The sequence below is a fragment of the Passer montanus genome, unplaced genomic scaffold (genome assembly GCF_014805655.1).
Source record: "Passer montanus isolate IOZ18808 unplaced genomic scaffold, ASM1480565v1 scaffold180, whole genome shotgun sequence".
Classification (NCBI taxonomy): Eukaryota; Metazoa; Chordata; class Aves; order Passeriformes; family Passeridae; genus Passer; species Passer montanus.
In genome coordinates this window covers 378,358-399,410 of record NW_024365382.1, presented here as the reverse complement: position 1 = coordinate 399,410, position 21,053 = coordinate 378,358, and the positions used below count along the sequence as shown (strand labels likewise).

At 39.9% G+C, this 21,053-nt stretch overlaps 1 protein-coding gene across 3 annotated transcripts in view; it reads left to right on the top strand.

Moving 5' to 3' along the window:
- LOC120500562 (amyloid beta precursor protein) overlaps positions 1–21,053 on the top strand; it is a 186,696-nt gene that overhangs the window by 27,149 nt on the left and 138,494 nt on the right. The gene's annotated exons all lie outside the window — the stretch shown is intronic.

Here is a 21,053-nt window from a genome sequence, read left to right as displayed (position 1 = left end):
TCCTCACAAGTGCATTGATCTAATTGGGTGAGGAGCATTTCACATTTCACCTGTGGATCTTTATGGGACACTACCCTGAATTTACTGTTTGTTTTGTTTGTGAGAAAATTAATCTCTATTTTAGTATTTAAATTGTGTCCTTGGCAAACTGGCTTAGAGGTTTGTATTCCCCAGAGGATTTAATTGGTATATGAGATGGAGTTATCATTGCTGTACCAGCGTATACCAAATATACAGTATTGCAGTCTTTTTTGTGCAGGAAAAATAAAAGGTTCCTTTTGTTTACTTCTTCTCATTAGCTCAGAATTCAGAGACAGATTTTGTAGACAGCCTCTGTACTGATTTTTATTGGAGTAGTACTGCTTTGCATTCTTTCATTTGTTTTTGTGTTCCTTGAAACTTGGTAGGCATTTACTTTGGAACTGTCTTTGCAAATGATTTCCAAAACTGAATGTAGTATTTTGCATTGACAAGAACCAAATGTTTTCTGTGATGTTTTAATCTTATATTTCCACCTTTCAAGTGTCAGCAGAACTGTCTGGGTAAGGTTTGCAGGTGGTGTGGGCTAATACAGGTGAAAGAAGTGGGAGTCCTTCCCCCCTTTGGCATTCCCTTATTCTTGTTGCCCTTTTCCTTACTGCATTTGTTCTCTGAGAAGAGCCAGAATTAGTTTCTTCTGAAGGGACCTATTGTTGTAGGGTGTATTTCAGTTACAGCTTGTCCCATTTTACTAATGTCAAGGAAAGAGATGTGCTGTTGTGTTAGAAAGCTCTGGTTTCCATCCCTTGTGAGCTGTCCTGGGCAAAGGAAGAGGAAGAATTTATTACCTTGCCTTTGTACGTGTGCATTTTTTTACATTATAATGTAGAAAACAAATTGCCTGTGGAGGCTCGGAATGAAAACATGCATGTAACACTGATCCCTTCCAAGAATAAATGCTTGAGTGTTTTTGTATTGTGCTGGATATCTGTGATTCATAGAAGACTGAATGGCAGCTGGGACAGTGCAGGTTTTGTAGCCATGTGCTGTTTTCAGTAGAATAAAGAATGAGAGGAGGAGTGCTCAAACGGTGGTCTGAAGAAGGCATTTGGTAAACAGAGCTGATTTGGAGTGTTTGCTTTTCTAATATTTTGCTGTTAACTCTCAAGTGAGTTTCTCATCAAATTTTACCAATAGTAAATTGCATCATAACATTGATTTTTTTTTTCTGACAGACTTTGTAAGCAGCTTAATATACAGATAGCACAATAATAATACCTCCATATCCCCAAATACAGATTTACAGATATTGAGTTTTTTACAGATTTTTCAGTCTTTAACATTCCCGGCGTCCTGAGTGGTGTGTTTGGAGTGAAGCGAAGGCTGTGTTGGGTAAAGGCTCTGATTATTTTTAACAAGCTTGCTACCTGACTGTAGAAAGCAAATAATGTACTTTCTCAGACGTTATTTCACAGTACGGTGGTAATGCAGGATGACTGCATTGCTGCAGCATCCCAGGGGTGCTCCTCCTGGGACAGAGGGTGGAGAGAGCCCTGCATGGCAATGTTCCCAGCCTCTGCAGTGGCCCTGACACTTCATGCTATCAGGGCTTCTAAAAATGACCACTTAATTTTTCTAGTAAAAGATAATATTGTTTTAAGGGAACAGGAAAGACATCTCTGTGGGAAATCTCACTGTAGGAGCATTTTTAGGTCTGTCCAACTTACATCTCTGACCCAGATTTTCAGCATACTTTGGTAATACTCAAACTCAGAAAGTATGATTTAAACTCTTGCATGTCTTTAATTTAGTCTTCTCCTCAGTGGAAGTGATGGCTTTTCAGTGGTGTTATTTGGACATCTCTTAATAAAGTCTCTTATGTTTCCCCCAGTGCAAAAGTACTTGCCCAGTGATCTGAATGGTCTTGAACTTAGAAAAGAAACTTCATGGTGGTTTTGACCTTCCCTTGTAACTGTGTGTGAAACCATCTTTGTATTGCTGTCCGTTAGCTTGTTGTTTCATGCAAGCCCTAGTGCAGGAGATAAATCAGTTTTTAGTGCTTCAGGTGTTGCTGGTTGTATAATCCTGTGTCTGTTGTGTGTCACTGCAATGGATTTATAGACTTTGTTTACTCAGGTGTCTTGGTTTGAAACTCAGGTGTCTGATAGGGAAGGCAGGAGCCTCCCTTGGAATGGGAATGTAAACACCCTCTCTCCAAATTACTAGAATTTTGAAATGAAGGGTCTCTCAGGCAAAGATAGGAGGGATAGGAATAACAGTTCTTTACTAGTATGTATAACAAGGCAAACAAACAACAGTAACTGTGGCATTAACAACAAACAGCAGCAGTGGCCCAGTACCAGCCTTCTCAGCCTCAGGCACTTTCCCCTCTGGTGCAGTCACCGCCACAGCCGGCAGCAATGAGCAGAAATCCCGGGCTGGTGGGGCAGATGTGTCAGAAGTTCCACGGCGTGACCACCTTGAAACCTTAAAAGCACTAGAAAAAATACTTTCACTCCCTCACTTTGAAAAGGCTACGAACTGATGGCTTGACATTTAAAACAAATCTGCGTTTAATTTATTCTTCTCTGTAATGTTGTCAGAGATGTATGTTGTAGATTCTAAACTTGTCAGGCAAACATATTCTGAATCTGTACCGGCATGGTGAAAAGCATGGGTATGGATCTAATTCACTGTGAATGTAGAAGAAAAACAGTAACTGTATTTTCCCTGTTAAAAGCTGAGGAATTCTTGCAGAAGTACTAAAATTCTCTCAGTAGTTTGCATTTGTAAATCAATAAGGTGAACAGATGCTTGCCAAAGTAAGGGATGGTTAGAGGAAGAAAAATGCCTTTGTGACAGTTTACTCTTTGGGGGCCTGTGATGAGCTCATTGGTAGTATAGATTTGATACTTATTTTCTACCTTTATGTAGCAGCAGAAAATTAAGAAATATCTGAAACTGAGTATGTGTGCTTCTGATGAATAACTTCACCTGTCACTTGTTTCTACGACGCTAATAAAAACAGTGCTGGTGTTAATGGCTGTTATGTCCCTATTATGTTAACAGAAGGAAGAACCACATAATGTACACTTGCCAACTGCAGAAGGTGAGAATGAAAGACCTTTTGCCCTGTCATCAAAAGGAAGAACTCTGTTACCAGTTGGAATGAGTTCAGGAACTCTTAATAATACTCAGTTTTCAAAATATTGTGGTTGTAGGTGATTTGCTGATATGGAAGTATACTGTTAGTAAAGTCCTCTTGGTATGTGTGTACATACTGTGAATGTAATATTAAGAATTGCTTTATTTTGAATAAATCTCAGTTTGGGGTCCTGCATTGTGTGGAAGTGCCTCACCACTGCAGACTGAGTGTGATGAAGAACACTTATCTTGGCTAAACCTAGGCTGGGTACAAGTAAGGGAATTGCTGTGTCTTCTCTTGAGGGTTTCCAGAGCCTCTGGAGTCAACATTGTGCTGCTGCTGTACTGTTTTAAGCTGAACCTTCTTGACGTCTTGGCAAATGCTGGGAACTGTGGCCATGTTCATGAGCTTGTGGACAGAAGGGAAAAGCTGGGTGGAAGCTTATAGCTCACTGAGAAGTCTGTCTCTTGCTGGAAGGTAGTTGTTGCCAGCTCAAAGGGGAAGGACTGTAAGCTCCAGTGCAGATCTCTGACCTTTTCACCTGTCTTGGGTTGAAAGCACTAAGTAATTTCTGGTGTCTTTCTGTTTTGAAGTTAGTGCTTGAGATGGTCTCAAGACTCACATGATGATGGAGTCGTCCCTACTTGGGACTTTTCAGCTCTGTGGTATATTTTCAGGCTATCTTTTTACTATTTTTTCACTTGCTGTGCCTCGAGGAATCCTGTCAAAGTTATTGTGGCTGCTGAGCATGGCTGCTGCTGCTTTCAGCAGCAGAACAGGGCTGTAAATGGAAGTAGAACGTGAAGGCACTCTTGTGAATGTGGGAATGGAAGGCAGGTGTTGGTTGCCTTGGATTACCTTAGCTAGTAGATGGAATAAGAGCAGATATTAAGGTAATTACTGATGTCACCTGTATTTGGTACTATGTTTTCAGCAGTATTGTTTCTTTCAATCTCTCAGCACAACAGGTAAATCAATCCTAGTTATGTAAGACATCTTGGGTTTAAAGGTTTCTTGCCCTCAGTGTGAAATTGAATGTATGCAACTTTCAGAGAGCATAATTTTTCAGAAGAGGAAGAAACATCCATAGAAGCGGCTTTGTTGCAGCTTGGGGCAACTTTTGCCAATGTGGTTTGTAAGTACGTCTTAATATCTGCTGATATATCCATGTGGAGAACTGGAGGAGAAGTAAACTGTTGGGTTGCTGCTCTGTGGTGTTTAGATTGTGGGCAGCTTGTGTAGAGTTTGTGCTCTACATTTAGTACTCTGGTCAGATTCCCTGTCAGGGGTCAGCATCCCTGCTTATAGTCCTTGGATGTTGCATCAACTGAAATAAAATACATGTTATTTCTGCTTTCACTGCACACTGTTACCTAGCTGGTCTTAAATAAAAGTTGACAGCCATCGTTTCTCTATTAGTGTATGTAAATAGGGTTTCCTTGTGCTCCCCACACAAGACATCATTAGTGTTCAGTGGGATTTTCTGTAGTAGAGCACCAGGCTCAGTAGTCAAATAAGAATTTTTTCTTTCTGTTGTTGCAGTGTGTGTGACATCTTTTATGGTATAATTCATTCTTATTACAGCTCAATAAAGCAACAAGCAGGAGGTGGCAAAGCGTGGTACTGTTTTCTCTTTTCATGATGATGGTTTATCAGGATGCTCTAGCTGACAACTGTCAAAAGAAAGATGATGTGTTAATCTTCCAGATTATTCATTTAAAAGACAAATGAAAAAATCCCCAAAAGTAACTCACTATTTGAAGGATTTACGTGTTCTAAATAGCATAATACCAAGGAGCTATTTAAGACAAAAAGTGCTCGATTTTCAAGTGTGTGGTTCCAACATGATTAAAAAACCTGGAGGGTTTCTTACCCTCCTTAGCAGAGACATAATGCTTTGGGGTTTTTTTATGCTTAATGATCTGTGTGTACTTACTGGTAAGGAAACAGCACTTCATCTTTATTATGTCATCTTATTTGGATCTGGCTGTAATACTTAACAATGGATAATCTAATTTATCTTCATCATTTGAGGATCTGAAAGTTGCTTCCAAGCTCATCTTAGTCTCTTTCATGGAAATCTGTTAAATTCAATTAATATGAATTTGAATTATAGTCTTTAAGGATGCTGCATTTGAATGCAATACTTCTCATGAGCCTTCAAATCAAATGTTTGTGAACATGTCTATTCTGCTATCACTGTTGTCAAGACAAAGAGCAGCTGCTGCTTGTAGGTGGATCTGGAAGAGGGCTCTGAGGCCTTAGTACAGTTGAAAAAACCAGAAACTCATACTCTGAATTTTTGGCTTCTGGTTCACCTCTTCAATCAATTGCTTTCTGTATCCTTGTCTGAATGAGAGATGTTTGTGTAAGGTTCTGGTGACCATAATAACAGCATGTCTTCCCACAGACGAGCAAGAGATTTCAAGCACAGTTTTTCTTGTGTTTGAATGTTTTGCATAATTGAACTTGCATGTAGTACCTATTTCTGTATTATTAGAAAATTACTCTAGGACTACCACAGTAGGAGAAAGTTCTTGGAATGACAGATTCTAGGTAAGTTATTTAATTACTAAGCTAACACATTAGTTAATTTAGGATTCTGGTTTCCCTGGCTCCCAGACCTAACCAAGAGCTGGAGTATTCCATAGCATTCAATAAGATCAGAAATCCAGAACTCCTGGTGGGAGTATACCTTCTAAATAGGAAAGAGTGAGAACATATAGAGGGTACTCTACTGTCCATTTGGTTAACATTCCAAATATTGAAATCGGTAAAGATTTTGCTAAAGACCCTCTGTGGAAGAATTCAGATGAAGGCTGTGTCTTTATAGAGAGCAGTTGCTGTAAGATACCAGAGGTAGGGTTTGAAAATTCAAATATATATATTGGAAAAATTAGTGTACTTCTGTAGGGTGGCCTTCATGTATTGGCAAGAGTGGTTTGAACATTTTTTTTGTCTCATCCCATACTGCTTCCTGCATATTAGTTGCTTTTTTTCCCTGTTGTTTTCTTGAATCTCTTGAATCATGGATTTTAGAAAGTCATAGGCTTAACATAACTATCTTTCTGATTGTTGTGTCATTAGAGGGTTTATTTTATTTGAGGCTGACTGAATTCCTTCATACCCAGTTTTGAGTGGCTTTGCTAAGCTTTTTAAGCTGAAGAGTTGCGTTCTATAGAATAACTGGTTTGCGTGGTCAAACCTGTACCTCTTTGGCTTGTTATTTCCAGTAAAGTTGAGACTCCTGGCTTATATAATTTTTTTGTTTGTTGATCATGATTGTGCAGAGGGCTGTGTATGTAATATAACTGGTGTGTGATCCCTGCTGAAGGTAGAATTGGTGCTGGGGCTCATCATGTGTTACTGCTGCCCAGTCTGCTGAATGAAGCCTCTTGGTTGTTTCTGAGGGCTTCACTGTGTCTTCATTTGCTTGGTTTTTTTCCTTATTCTTGTTTCTTGTTCATACATCTTGAAAAGGAAAAGGTTCTTGGTTTTGAGCATTAGCACAATTGTATGAAGTTGATGTACAGTAGCATTTCATCAGTAAAAGAACATGCAGAATTCAAACTGTAGAGTTGAAACCTGAAATATGCCCAATTGAAAGACTGAAGGAATATTTTTATTCTTCCCCAAACTGAGGAATCTTCTGCCTTTTTTTGCTAAGCACATCTGAAGGTATTTTTCTTTATTAATTAAATTTTTATTTTATGTATGCAGTAATGATGGCTTTGTCTTTGGTTTGGTGGATGAAATAAATAAGCTGTCTAAGAAAGCAGAGAGATGGAGAAGTGGCTTTACATTGGAGACCATGGGAGTGGGCCATAGCATCAGAGGTTGAAGGCCAGACTTTCTTTTGAATGTGCTACATGATTGTTGTGAAAAACCTCATGGACGTGGCATAGCTGCTCAAAAACAGGAACTGGGTGCACAGTGATTTGAAAATAGCTTGTATCTAGTGGGACAGTGAAGTTTGGGTGGGGTGCTTTCTTGGTTTTTTTGTTGTTTTTCTTTTAGTAACAGGTGATTTAAGTACCCTAGAAATAGATACAGGGCAAGATCTGTTTCAGCATGGGGTGTCTGGTAGTGCTGTATTAATTCCCTCATCACAGTTCTGTTGTGGAGAGATAAAATGCATAGATTTTTATAGAGGAAGAATTGAAGAACTGTACCTTCAACTCAAAATGAATTAAAGTCTGTCAGCCATCTATTTGATTCTGTCCAACTTTTGTATATGCCTTGAAAGTAATCCAGGTAATGTGTTATGTTATTTAATCCTGCTGTTGACAGATTAGTTCCTTCTGGCTTGCTTGTGGTGGTGTTTTTGTGTGCCAAAAAAAGGTTTGTCTAATTAGAGATGTCTTGGCATCTTGAGTAGTGTAAATATTTCAGGAAGGATGTTCTGGGCATGTTCTTCCTTGTAGCAGTCAGCAAGTCCTCATCATACCAAACACTTGGTGGCTAAAGTCAGCAAATGCCAGAAATATTTTGTTAATTCATCTTCACATTGTTTGTGGAATGAAATTGGGAAATTGTTATTTTTTTAATATAATAATAATTCTAGTAATCCAACTAGTCAGACAGCTTGCAGAGCAGACTGAGTCACAGACTTGCCACTTGAGCAAAGAATAGTTCTACATCAAAAGGAAGATGAGAGGGACCTTTGGCATACATGTGGAGTGCAGTCATAGTGCAAAATAGCTGAAACACATCATGTTATAACTGGGGAATTACATCAGACTTCTCACGTGGCTTTGTTCAGATGTTTGTGGCTCAGACCAATGGCAGCAGAGAATGATTTTATTCTGCATCGTTTGGAGAATAACATAAGTGGTGCAGTCTGTGGAAGAGTTGCTTTAGCAGTGTAGATGGTGCCTCTGTATCAAGGGCAGATAAAGAACTGCATGCAAGTAATACTGAGAATAAAGTAGCCATCTAACAGCTTCCTTTGAAATCCAGTTGATGCAGGGTAGAAGTTCTGTTTCACAAGGAAAATTTTAGCTCTTTTGGCTGTGGTGAATTTTGCTCAGGTAGAGAAAGCTTTTTTCAGATTAGAACACAGGAAAAATCCTCTGAGCAGGTTGGTTTCAGCTTCCATTCTTTCTTGGAGAAGCTTACAAATGCATTGTGTAGATGCTGCACTGCAGTAATAATTCTGTAGATTTAATTAGTTCAATCATTTAGTGTTGTCTTTCTATGGAAGGAAAATTATGTAAGCCCACAGGATTTTCCAAATCTGAGAAACCTGGTATCTCTTTTTAAAGGAAGTTTGTTTCAGGAAAACTCATGTGCCTTGCATAACTTAACTCACTTTGTCTAGTTACTGTCTTGTCAAAAATATAGGATGTTAGCACTGTGTAATAAATCAGTCACACGAGTCATCCTTATAAGTGTAACTCCAGTGTTGTAATTTTTTCCCTGTTTTTTAAAGTTTTTATTATTAGTACTTATTTATTTATTTAAAAAGTTTCAAGTGTACAATTACTCAAACAGAGGCCTTTGAAATCGTATTGTCATCTGTACTGTAGCAAATTTTGCTGATTTCCCATAGGGATCTAAAAAGATAGAGTGCCAAAGAGGTAATTTAAATACTTTATTTACTTTCTTCCTTTTTTCCTCCTTCTAAATACTTCTAAGCATCTTTCTAGAACCTGTGCTAAGGCACATGGAAGATAGGGAGGTGATTCAAGACAGCAGCATGGCTTTACCAAGTGCAAGTCCTGCCTGACCAACCCAGTGGCCTTCTGTGATGTAGTGCTACATCAGTGGACAAGGGAAGGGTTACAGATGTCATTTACCTGCACTTCTGTAAAGCCTTTGACTCAGTCCCCCACAACATCCTTCTCTCTAAATAGGAGAGACCTATTTAATCAGTGGATTGGTAGATAGATAAGAAAGAGATAGGATAGTCATATACAGAGGGTGGTGGTCAATGGCTGAGAGTCCTGATGGACGTCAGTGGCCAGTGGTGTCCCTCAGGGGTCTGTACTGGGACGGGTGATATTTAATATCTTCATTAATGGCGTAGAGTGACTGACTGTACTCTCAGCACAGTGTTTTTTGTTGAAAACAAAACTGAGTTGTGTTGTTGCCTCACTTGAAGGGTGGAATGTCATCTAGAGGGTCCTGGACGAGCTTGAGAAGTGACCCATGGGAATCCCATGAAGTTTAACCAAATGGAAAGTGCTGCCTCTGAGTCAGGGAAACCCCTCGTATCAATCCAGGCTGGCGGATGAACAGATCCAGAGAAGCCCTAAAAGAAGGATTTGGAGAGGCTGGTCATTCCCTGGCTGTGTGCTCTGGGAGCCCAGATCCCCCCGTGTGCTGGGCTCATCCAAAGCCCCTGGGCAGCAGGACAGGGAAGGGATTCTGCCCCTCTGCCCCGCTCTGCTGAGACCCCACCTGCAGGGCTGCATCCAGCTCTGGGCTCCCAGCACAGCAAGGACAGGGACCTGCTGGAGCCAGGCCACAGGAGGGTCACAAAAGTCATCACAGGCATGGGACACCTCTCCTATGAAAATAGTGAGAGATAATTGTTCAGCCTGGAGAAGAGAAGGCTTCAGGCTGAACTTACTGTGCCCTTTCTATACCTGAAGGGAGCAACAAAAAAGGTGGAGGGAGGCTACTTACAAGGACCTGGAGTCACAGGGCAAGGGGGAATGGCTTCACACTGACAGAGAACAGGTTTAGATAATAGGAAGAAATCCTTCTCTGTGCAGATGGGGAGACAGTGGCACAGGTTGCCCAGAGAAGCGGTGGCTGCCTCATCCCTAGAAGTGTTCAAGACCAAGTTGGATGGGGCTGTAAGCAACCTGGTTTAGTGGGAGGTGTGTCACTCTTCATGGCAGGGGGTTGGAATGAGATTATCTTAAAGGTCCATTTTAAAACAAGCCTTTCTAAGATAAATTGGATATGACTTTGTGAGAGGCTGAGTAACAACCATTTTTGGGATGGAGGCAAAATATAAGCATCCCTGAAATGGACTGCTATCCTCTTACAAACTATCCTTTTGCAGCCCAGTTTTAGGAGGAAAAGTTGGAAAGGAAATAGCATAAAAAAGGAATGAGGATACTATGCAGAAGAATTCTTCTTCCAAGGGATGCTTAAGCATAGTAGTTGCAGTGGTTTTGGTTTTCCAATTTTAGATTTCCCAGCCAATGCACTAATGAGTGTGATGGATTCAATGTTGGCTAAATGTCCCTGTACCCCTTAGCATTACTTATTAATTTTCTTCCTGTGAGATAGAGTTAGGAGGAAGTCAATGCCGACTCAAAATTTTAAATATAAAAAGGGTATAAAGAAAAGTTTATTAACAGTAACTAAAAGAAAGAATAAGAAATCAGAATAAAACTTTTAGAACACTTCTCCCCTACAACCTTTTCTTTCCCACTAACAACATACAGAAACTATATGTTTTTGTATATTTTATTTATAACCTCTAGAATAGTATTTCTTCAGTTCACTTAGGGAGAGGAGTCCCTCTTGTCAACTTATGGAGACTTCTCCACAAGAAAACAGTACTCTCATGGCTTTTAATTGCCACGACAGCAGCTGTCCCAGAACTTGCAATCGTGAAGTCCCTCCCATCTTTCACAGCTTTCCCACAATGCATTTATGGACCACCTCAACTTATGGGGGACTATTTTAAGGATGAGCTGTTCAAGAGTAAAGTTTTTCTTTATCTATCTCTGAGATCATCTTCATCTCTAGGAACAGAGGTCTTCTTCTTTCCCTGAGGGCAAAGTATCTTCATTACTCTTCTCTCTCTGTTCAGACTTCTTATGAGATCACAGCTACTTCAGCATCTGCTTGCTTTAACACAGATGCCTTTGCTCATATCTACAATTTGAACACTCCATCCCCCATATTTTTCAATGAGTTACAGGGAAAAAGAGTCTGATGTATCAATTATATTCTTCTCCATAGCTTTACAAGAGGATTTCAGCCCAAAACAAAAGGCATCTCCTCATCCCTCCCATCTGGGACTTGACTCTTCCTTCTCTGACTTTGGTGTCTTCATGTTGTTCCTCTGCGTGTCTTCACCCTGTCCTTTTCTCTCAGCTGAGGGAGGATTGAAGGTCTGCAAGTCTCATCTGTGCACCAAAAGAATTAGTATCTCACACAGGGCCTGCAGATGGTCATGGGGCCCCGGGTGGGCTCGGTAGCTTGAGGCCAGAACTGTTTTACAATGGAGGTTTTTCAGTGGCTATGACGAAGGCTGGCTAGGATCTCAGCAGCCAGGCTAGGGCTCAGCTGCGGCACGCTGGGGGCCGATGACCTCCCCTACCCTGCCTGGCAGCTGAGGGGGCCCAGCCCCATGGCAGAGCCCGCCCAGCCCCATGGCAGAATCGGGGTGGAACTGGGGTAACTTTACATGATGACAAACTCCCCAAGTCCAAGGTCCCAAGACCCTGAAAGAAGGGCAGGCACTAGCTTATAAACCGGGGAGGTTTTGGGGGAGGATGCAATTTTTAACACAAGGAGCAGAATACAATGTGTAAAACAATGGGGGATCTTAAGGGAGGAGAATAGCTTAAGTAAATCAATGGGATTTCAAAGGATACGAAACTGACAGGGAAGTTTCTAGAGGAAGAAGCAGGTTCAGGGAAGGAGCAGGGAAGTTTTTTGGGGAAAAGGGTAGGGACAGGAGGGTTTGATAACTTGGCAGGGAGTGGCCAGGCAACAAACAGAAGGACTGACAGCTAATCTAACTGAATAACAATGAGGGAGCAAGTCTAAATTTAGAAACATAAGATACAAAATAGGGAACCTGTACCACTCCAAAAGCAGGGGGAGGAGAATATAGAGGGATTCCAAAACCACAAATTGAACACTAAAACATGCCAGATAAAGAAAACACACTACAACAGTATAGGTATGAATGACCAAAGAAGGCTTCAAGCATCAGCACTTTATTGTTCTTCAGTACAACCTTTTATACCCTTCATCTTACATGCATTACGCCTTTGTGCCCTCTTTGGTGATTGGTCAGTACACCTTGACACTCCATGGCTCATTACCCTGGGTATTGTTCACCTGTCCATTAGGGTTGAGGCTCGGCTGTAGCTCTGCTCCCCATTTCCACAAACTGCATGCCTATATAACTTTTTTTTCCTGCCAAAATGGCAGTTTTTATAAAAGATTGTGACGAAACTGTGTGGAGGTACCTGCAGGCTGGGGATACCTGTTAGCTGTGAGGTTTTCTGTTACTGTTATATCAGTGGCTAACCTCATAGTCTGGTCATTACCCTGGGTATTGTTCACCTGTCCATTAGGGTTGAGGCTCAGCTGTAGCTCTGCTCCCCATTCCCACAAAATGTGTGCCTACATATTATAATTTTTTTTTTTCTGCCAAAATGGCGGTTTTTGTAAAAGATTGTGACTAATCTGTGTGGAGCTACTTGCAGGCTGGGGATGCCTGTTAGCTGTGAGGTTTTCAGTTACTTTTATATCAATGGCTAACATCATGGTCTGTAAATTTTGGTATGGACTCTTAAGGTAACTCCAGAGAAGACTGCTTGGGTAAAGGTTGTCCCTGCTCATCCCGTTATTCTCCTGCCCATGGTGGTGCACATCATCACCCATAGCAAATGGCTGGCACTCCTGGTCTGGTTGTGACCATGGTGCTGTAGAGGCTAGAATGGAATGCTGTAATTCCGTTGGAAGGGAGCTACAGTGGTCATCTAGTCCAGCTGCCTGAGCAAGTTACAGCCTGTTACTGAGGGCATTGCCCAGTTGCTAGTTAATGTCTTGTGGCATTGCCAACCTCTCCAGGAAGCCTGTTCTAGTGTTTGACTATCTTATTGCTTGAAAAATGCTTCCTAATGTCCAGTCTGAGCCTGGCACAGGGTTGTACTATTCTCATGCATGCCATCACTGGCTCCCACTGAGAAGAGCTCAGCACTTCCCTCTTCAGGAAGCTGTGGGGAGCAAGGAGATTACCCCTCAGCCTCCTTCCATCCAGCTAGATAAGCCCAGAGTCCTCAGGTTTTTCTTGTGGGATGTCATTCCTTTAAAGCCTTTTCATCAGCTTTGTTGCTCTCCTCTGGATGCATTCAAGCACCTTCACATCTTCTTAAATTAAAACAATTGGAGGTTGTGGGAGTGTGACAGTGTGACTTTTAGGTTTGTTTTTTTTTTTTTTTGGAAGCAGATATGTTGCTGGTAGTAGGTAATCTCTTGACACTGCACTTACAGAGGAATGTGTTTTTGTTGCGTTCATGTAGCTGATGCAAAGATCTGCCTTCACTGACTTGATGGGTACTCCTCTGTGATAATTCCTCACATTTATGATTTCATTCAGAGGTGTTGATTTTTGTAGCTAAATTTTAAGTTTTAGTCACTCTCACAGGAGCATGGAAATGTGTATAGGATGATGCTAAACAGGTTCTGCACAGGTGCTGGGCTTCTGCTGCTCTTCTGATTTGCCTCATTGCCTCCCAGTGATTCCAGGGACTCCATGGAGGGAAGTCCCTTTGCTCTTGTGTGTGTTCACACATGCACATGCAGGCCAGCTGTTAATACAGACACTGCTGCTCAAGTCTTATGAATCTCAAGTCTTACACACTTGTTTTTGGAGAGGGGAGCACTCACTTCCCTGTTGCTCCACAAGGTAGCCTTGTGAACTCGGTGCCTAGTCCTGGCGTATTTTTTTGTTGGATTTTAATACTTGATTTCAGGGTAAACAGATGCCTGGGGCTGGGTTGGGGTGTTGTTCTGCAAGTACTTGGAACGTGACCTGAGGGAAACACTAAAACTGAGATGTATGGAATAAATACAACCTATTTCTCAGGACCTTGTGAAGGGTGTGGATGAGGAGAATGGTTGGCTGCCAGAAGATAGTTTTGAGAATATTATATTTTCCTCTGCAGGCTTGAGGGAAAACTTGCTTTTAATTTATTTGTGGAGCTGTTAGTTGATCCTTGAGCTGCTGTGGAGATGTGGGTATTGCACTGTTGTGATGCATTTTGGCATCATTGTTTATGAAGCAGGACAGGAAGACCGTGCACAGATATTTGCAGTTGGGTTACATAGCCTATAGTCAGGCCAAATAAACTTCTCTAGTTTTCCAGCTGCTTTTTGATGGAGTCTGTTTCTCAATCAGATTTTGGATGATGGCTTTTTGTAAATTAGATACGGATGTTCACAGGGTTTTTGCAGGTTAGGAAGGTGGTTTTTTCTGAGACTGTTTGTGATAAATGTTTGTCTTCCAGGAGGAGCAACTGTACTGAGCAATTTAACTGCGTAATCAGTAGAATGTTTTTCTGACCTATTTCTATAGGCTGTTGGCAACAGTAATTGCTGCTGCTGTTTCTTTGTGAACATTTTACAATAAAACACTGTTTCTAAGTTGTTCATGTTGATTTTGACAGCCTCTTAGTCTTTTTCATCTCTAAGGAAAAGTGAGGAGTTGGAAAATTTTCTTTGGTTTTGAGAGACATCCTAAAATTGTGATGAGACAATAATTTGATATTTCTTCCTTTTCTAATTCAGGTGGAATTTTTAAAATTTTTTTTTGTCTTGATTGCATTTTTAAAAAAGGAGATTTTTTCATTGTGGATCTACATGTGCAGGTTTTTAAATACAAACAGTCTTTAAAACATTTATGTTCTGTGAAAATCCTTAACAAAGCTAGGAGGAGAAATACTTTATGGCTTAAGTAAGATATCTAGAGCAGAGTGTAACAGATTACAGTCTGCCAAAGTTGATGGTTAACTGATGGGCAAGAAACCACGGATTTGTGTCTGGTGATATAAGCCTGTATTTGCATGGCATTTGCTCGGTTTGAACCACAGACTTCTAGAACTGAGCAACAATCTTCACTTGTAGGGTACAGCAGACCAGACAGTTCAGTGAAAAAAAAACCCTGGTCTTTCCACTGGGAATAACAAGTCTCTCTATTATGTTTTGCTCACTGAATGTGTAAGGCAAGCAGAAAATCTTTTTATTCTATTTTTATAATTTCATTCTATTTTTACCTCTGTTCTTTGTAGGAAAAAGAGTTGTGAGTGGCCCTACTTCAAAGACAGAATTTATTTTCTTTTGTTAATTGCCACAGAGGAAGTAAACGGCTATGTATGCAAATCGGTGCTGATTTATTTGGTGAGAAACCTCAGATTTCAACCCGAATATGGTATAAAAGTTTAGAGGAAGCACAGCCATGTGTTGGAAGGGTGATGTGTTATGTTTGGATATGCTTAATTGTTCACATTATTTGAACCAGTTTTACTGTTGTTAAACCTTAAAACTGTAGTCACTGACTTCTTGTTTGGAGGTTTGAACTGCTGTTAGCATTGAAATTAAAATCAGGGAGGGGTTATTTTAGTCATCTCCTAAACTAAGGCAGACAGTTGTTCTTGAGCAAGTTGTACTTATGGAGGTCCTCTCCTTAAAAGTAATTGCAAATTAAGTAATTATTGCAAACTAAGTACACTTTAAATATTTATAAAAGTGGCTTCAGGTTAGTATTTGCAGAATAAAGCAATATAAATCACAGAAGCTGTCTGAGGGGCTTCTGGGGAATGCTTTTTGATGTTTCAGTGGTTAATAGCACATAGAAGGTCTGATGCTTATTTCCATATTATGTTGTAGTTCTTAATTATAAGTTAATAGCAGAGCTATCTGAAGTGGTGTTGCTTTGGTTCCTTGATGGAAAACCTCTTGAGGGTAAAACCTTGCAGCCTGTGTTTTCTGAATATAACCTGAACTGTGAAAAAAGCCGACACTTGTTGGGATAGGGATTAAATAGGGATTATGAAGTGCAATTAGCAAATATACTAATTGTTTTTGTAATTGCAGAAAGCAATGACAGAGAGAGTGGAGGCGGGGAGAGGGCCATGCTTTCTGTCTTAAATAGTGTTTGACAGGAAGGAGCCTTTTGATATTATGATGGAATGGCAGTGAGCTAAAAAACTCCACACACTTTTTTGTTAATATAAGATTTTCCTTATAGTTTTGCAATTGGATAAACTTCTTTCTATCCTCTGTACTCTGCTATCAAAATCCTTTTTGAGTATCTCAGAAATGGTATAAATGGCATCCAGCATGCCATGTGGATATGCATCTCTCCTCAAATAAATGTGTTAAATTGCCAGATCTGAAAGACAGGAAAGCAAAGGTATCTCTACTACCTCTAAGCATGGAAAGGAAACAGATTCCCTACATCTTAGTCTCCTAATGCTTACATGATTTCTTTTTTTTTTCTGTATTGTATGTAATTCAACATTTTGACATGAAATAAATACCTGTAATGATTGTTTTCTCTAAAAACAAACAGAAAAATACTATGAAATACCTACATTATAAAGATAGGCTCCAGTAACTAAATGCTAAGACTTGACATTGTTTCAAATACTATGAAATACCTACATTATAAAGATAGGCTCCAGTAACTAAATGCTGCCATTCAGGTGGCCTTGCTAAGACTTGACATTGTTTCGTCCTAAGTTGACCAGTCTGAGGAGAAAACAGTTGAATTGTGTCCCTCTTCTTTCCATATCCAAAGAAGTTACATACCCAGTGGGCTTCATTGTACAGAGTTGTCTTCTGATTTCAGTCTTTAGTGTTGGCTAGATTTTCTTTTCTCTAATATCCCCACCTGTGAGAGTATGCAAAATACTGAAAGCCTGTCCTTGAAAGGTATTTTGAATTTGTTTTCTTTAAAACAATGTTTTAAGCATGTTGTCATTTATCTGCTTGTAAGAAGGAAATGTATGAGAGGATCGTGCAGGAAGATGCACTGTCCTAGGGTGACATTATGATGCTTGTACCCCCAGTTGGGTGTTCTGTTCTTGGTGTAAGGCACATTATATTCTGTGCCTTCAAGACTGGCTCTGAGAGCGAAGGTGGGGAGGAGAAGCACGGAGTTTGTTATCAGCCTGCTCTCACTCCTCCACTGTGGGGTCTGGGCATGGATGGGGCAGAACACAGACCAGAGCAGGTTCGAACAGTTCCAAGGAAAGGGAATGAAAACGAGTCCAGGAAACTCCTCTGGGCAGCCTTTCCCAGCCAGAGGGATTGATAACAGAGTCACCACCCACAGGAGAGACTTTCTGAATTTGTCATCTCTTCAGAGCGGCGAATGAGTGTTGCCATGTTGCCATTTGGTATTGTTCATTTTTTGTGCTGGGGAGTGCTATACCTGTTAAATAAACAGGTTTGCTCCACTTCTCTCTGAGGAAATTTTTCCCGAACCGTTTGTGGGGAAGGGCCATGTGGGTTTGCTTTCTGGGAGGGCCCCTTTAAGAGGTTTTCTCCTAAATTTGCCCTAAACCAGGACATGCACTCAGCTGGAGGTAAAATGAGTCTTGAAACAGGAAGATGCGCCTCTGATATGCTGGAATTCTTTAAGAGAGAACCTGTTGTGAGCATTGAGCTTTACCACAGCCATGGAACCTTTCTTTCAGAACTCATACCCTTACACTTGTAAAAATCAATAATTTTATTTTCTGCATGAAAAGATATCAGGCTGGTGCTTGAATGTCTCGTGACATAGTAGACTAATGTAGAGATCTAAATAGTGTACAATCAATTGCAATAGTTTTTTCAGAGTCCTATATATGCCATTTTTCAAATTTATGTAGTTTACAGAGATCATATTACAGACGTCTTGTGGAAGTGATGAGTAGTGTTCTTACTTGGTCTTCGAAAACTAGATATAGCATAACATTTGAAGTTACCTTGAGATGCTGTGCTAATTGGTCTGTTATTTAATGATTTGCCAAGAAGCAGGAAAAAAAGCCATGCTGCTAGCTCACAGTTGTCACCGTGATATTTTCTGAAAAATCCCTTTGCCAGGATTTCTTCTCCTGGGAAGCTGAGAAGCCTCAGAGAAAAATGTAAATAATAATGATCCGATTCTCTTCTGTGTTTGCTGGTTTGCAATGTGGCAGGTGCATGTTTGATTGGTTCCATGTGAATTGTTTTTCTCAGTGACCAATCAAAGCCAGCTATGTTGGACTCTCTGAGGAGTCATGAGTTTTATTATTCATTCTTTTCTAGTCTTCTGATGTATCTCTTTCTCTGTAGTTTAGTATAGTAATATAATATATCAGCCTTCTGAAATATGGAGTCAGATTCATCTCTTCCCTTGTCCTGGGACCCTCACAACCACAACACACAGTTATATACAAATAAGAAAAAATATGATGTGATTACAATTCCATTAATAATGCTGCAAGTTTTTGCTTTTGCAGAATACTAATAAAGTAAATAGTTAATGTAATTTGTGTCCCATGGGTCATTCTTTGGGAGACGATTCTTCCTAAGAGCTTTAGAATTAGTCAAGGAGCCACTACAGGCCTTGTTGTAACAAACTGGACTGTAGCTTTATGTTACTGAGCATTCCTTCTATAGAAGCTGCTTATCAGTGTAGATTGCTGCTCTAGATAATTTAATTGCATTGTAATGCTGATATTTTTTTCTTGTGATGGTATGAATGTAAATGAATGAAACCATTGGTTATGAAGAAAACTTCAGTGATGCATAAAATTCATCACCAGCTCACATATTTTAGCTAGATATACCCTTGATGTGACCAGAGATTAATTAATTTACATGTTTAAAATGTTATGATAGTATGTGTGGGACAAATCACTTATCACTGTGTAAGTTTTACTAATGTTTTAGTGTCCTGCTTTTTTTAGAGTTTTTAATCTTTGTAAGTGTATGTGTTTTACAGAAAATGCTACATTTCCCCACCTTTCCCAAAAATACCACTGTTCAGTCCCCTTCGTAATCAAACCACTGTTTGATGTTTCTTAAAATGTGTAATATTTAATGAGATTTTATGTTATCAGGAACTTGCACCATGTAGAGATCCCTTGAAATTCGTTAGCTAAATTTTAGCTTTTATTTTGGTTAAATTTGGCAGTGTTAGGTTTACAGTTGGACTCAGTCTTAAAGTCTCATTCAACCTGAGTCTTTGATTCTATGATCAAAATACTTTTGTTTTGATTTATGATATTGAGTAAAAAAAAAAAATCTAACATCTACCACAGTGGGACTACTGTGTGCTTTATTAATTTACTAAAGATCTCAATTGAAGGAGGGGACTGGGAATACAGAGTTCTCGTCCATACATCACCTGTGGAATGACTCACTTCTATTTTTATTTAAATTTTGATAGGGTTATGTTGCATGTATAAAGAAAAATAATTAGCTTGGAGGATATTTTTCAGATTGTTGTAGATCTGTTACATATGATTGCTCTCCAAAGTTTCTGAAGGCATTAGAAGGAGTAAGCATGTGATAGTTTTCCTGATCAAGATAAGCCAAGACAAGGTGTCATTCCAGTTATTGGAAAATTCTCTAATTACCCAGTGGAACAACAGTGTTAGTTGGCTCTTAAATTGTACAGAACGTACTTGTTGCACAGGAGAAGAGAAACTGAGATAGTAAAGGGAAATCTTGGCCAGCTGAGGTGTTCCTGTCTTTTTTTATTTTCATTGTTTTTCTTTCTTTTTTTTTTTTTTGAGCTGAATTGCAGTAACAAGTTAACATTTTATGAAAACAGGACAATAAATGTTCTCTCTTTTCTCTTTAAAAAAACCCCAAACAAAACCTTGGTTTAATTTTGGCATTTTCACTTTCAATGCAAATCCAATGGATAGTTAGATGTTCGCTCTCACAATGTTTCTTTGTGTGGACTGTGAGGTTTTTCTTAGTACTGTAGGCATATAAAATTCATTAAATCTTTTTTGTGTTCAGCAAACTAATATTCTGGGTTTGCATATCTCCATGATGCCATAATTCCGTTTCTTCTCTTTTTTGTGAATTTTTAAAATGTTTTAAAGTTTCCCCTTGAGAAGCCTTCTAGCTAAGAGATTAAAAGTTAAAAATAGATATTTAAACCAAAATGAATACTCTGCTGCACTTTGAATATGACCGACTGGCCTTTGGAGTGTGAGGATCAGTGGAGAGCTGTAGACTTGTCTCTTGAGGTACCTAACCAAGAAAGGAGGTTTCTCTTTGTGTCATGTTCCTCAGATGTAAAACAAAAAGCCAGTCCTTCCACCTTATACCTTCATGGGTTGGCTCTTGATTTGTCTTCAGTGCTGTGGTACCATGGGAGAGATTTAAACCTGTGCTGAGGGTGCCTCTGGTGTCTGGCCCTGTGCCCCAGCAGTGCTGGTTTTGGTGTCACAGACACTTGGCAGTGTCCGTGGTTCAAGAGGAGAAGCGCCTGTCTTGAGCCTGCTGTTTTAATCCTTGTTGGGGAGATGGTATCTGTAATTCTTGGTTGTGAGCTAAACCTTCAGCTGAGCCATTTTGGTACCTCCCCAGCCCCTCTGCATTTTGAGGTTCAATCCAAGAAAAGCTTTGGTGGAAGCTGCTTTTAACCCACCATCTTCATAAGGCATGATAAAATAGAGCCAGTGTGCTCAACAAGGAGAGGAACAACTCGGGGCCTGGAAAAGGATACACTGTGAGGTTTTTTAGGAAACTCTTGCTAAAAACTTGTTACTTTCTCATTTAGTTGTTAGTAAACCCCTCCCCCACATTATAACAGCTATAATTGGAAAATTAAACTTCTATAACTGTGCTCCAACTGTGTTTGTTGTTCTGTGTTTAGCCCAAGTTGGTAAGAAGACAATTTTGGGCCACAAAACAGTTTGGTTAAGTGTGGCAGCAGCTCTATGGTCACAGAGAGCAACACATAACTTTCCCAGGCGTTTCTGGAAAAGGCTGTGAGAATTCAGAGGAAAGAATGAGAAACGATTCTTATCTTCATTTGCTGTACCTGTTATTGCGAACATGTGGAATGTGTTATGGAGCTTTGTTTACCAAAGGGTGGTTTCCTAATTAGCCAATGGTGATGGTATTTGGATTGGTGAACCAGTTAGGTCCAGGTGTATTATAACTGTCTATAAAAGCAATGGGTTTCTTAATAATAATAATAATAATAATATAAAGAGATTGATCAGCCTTC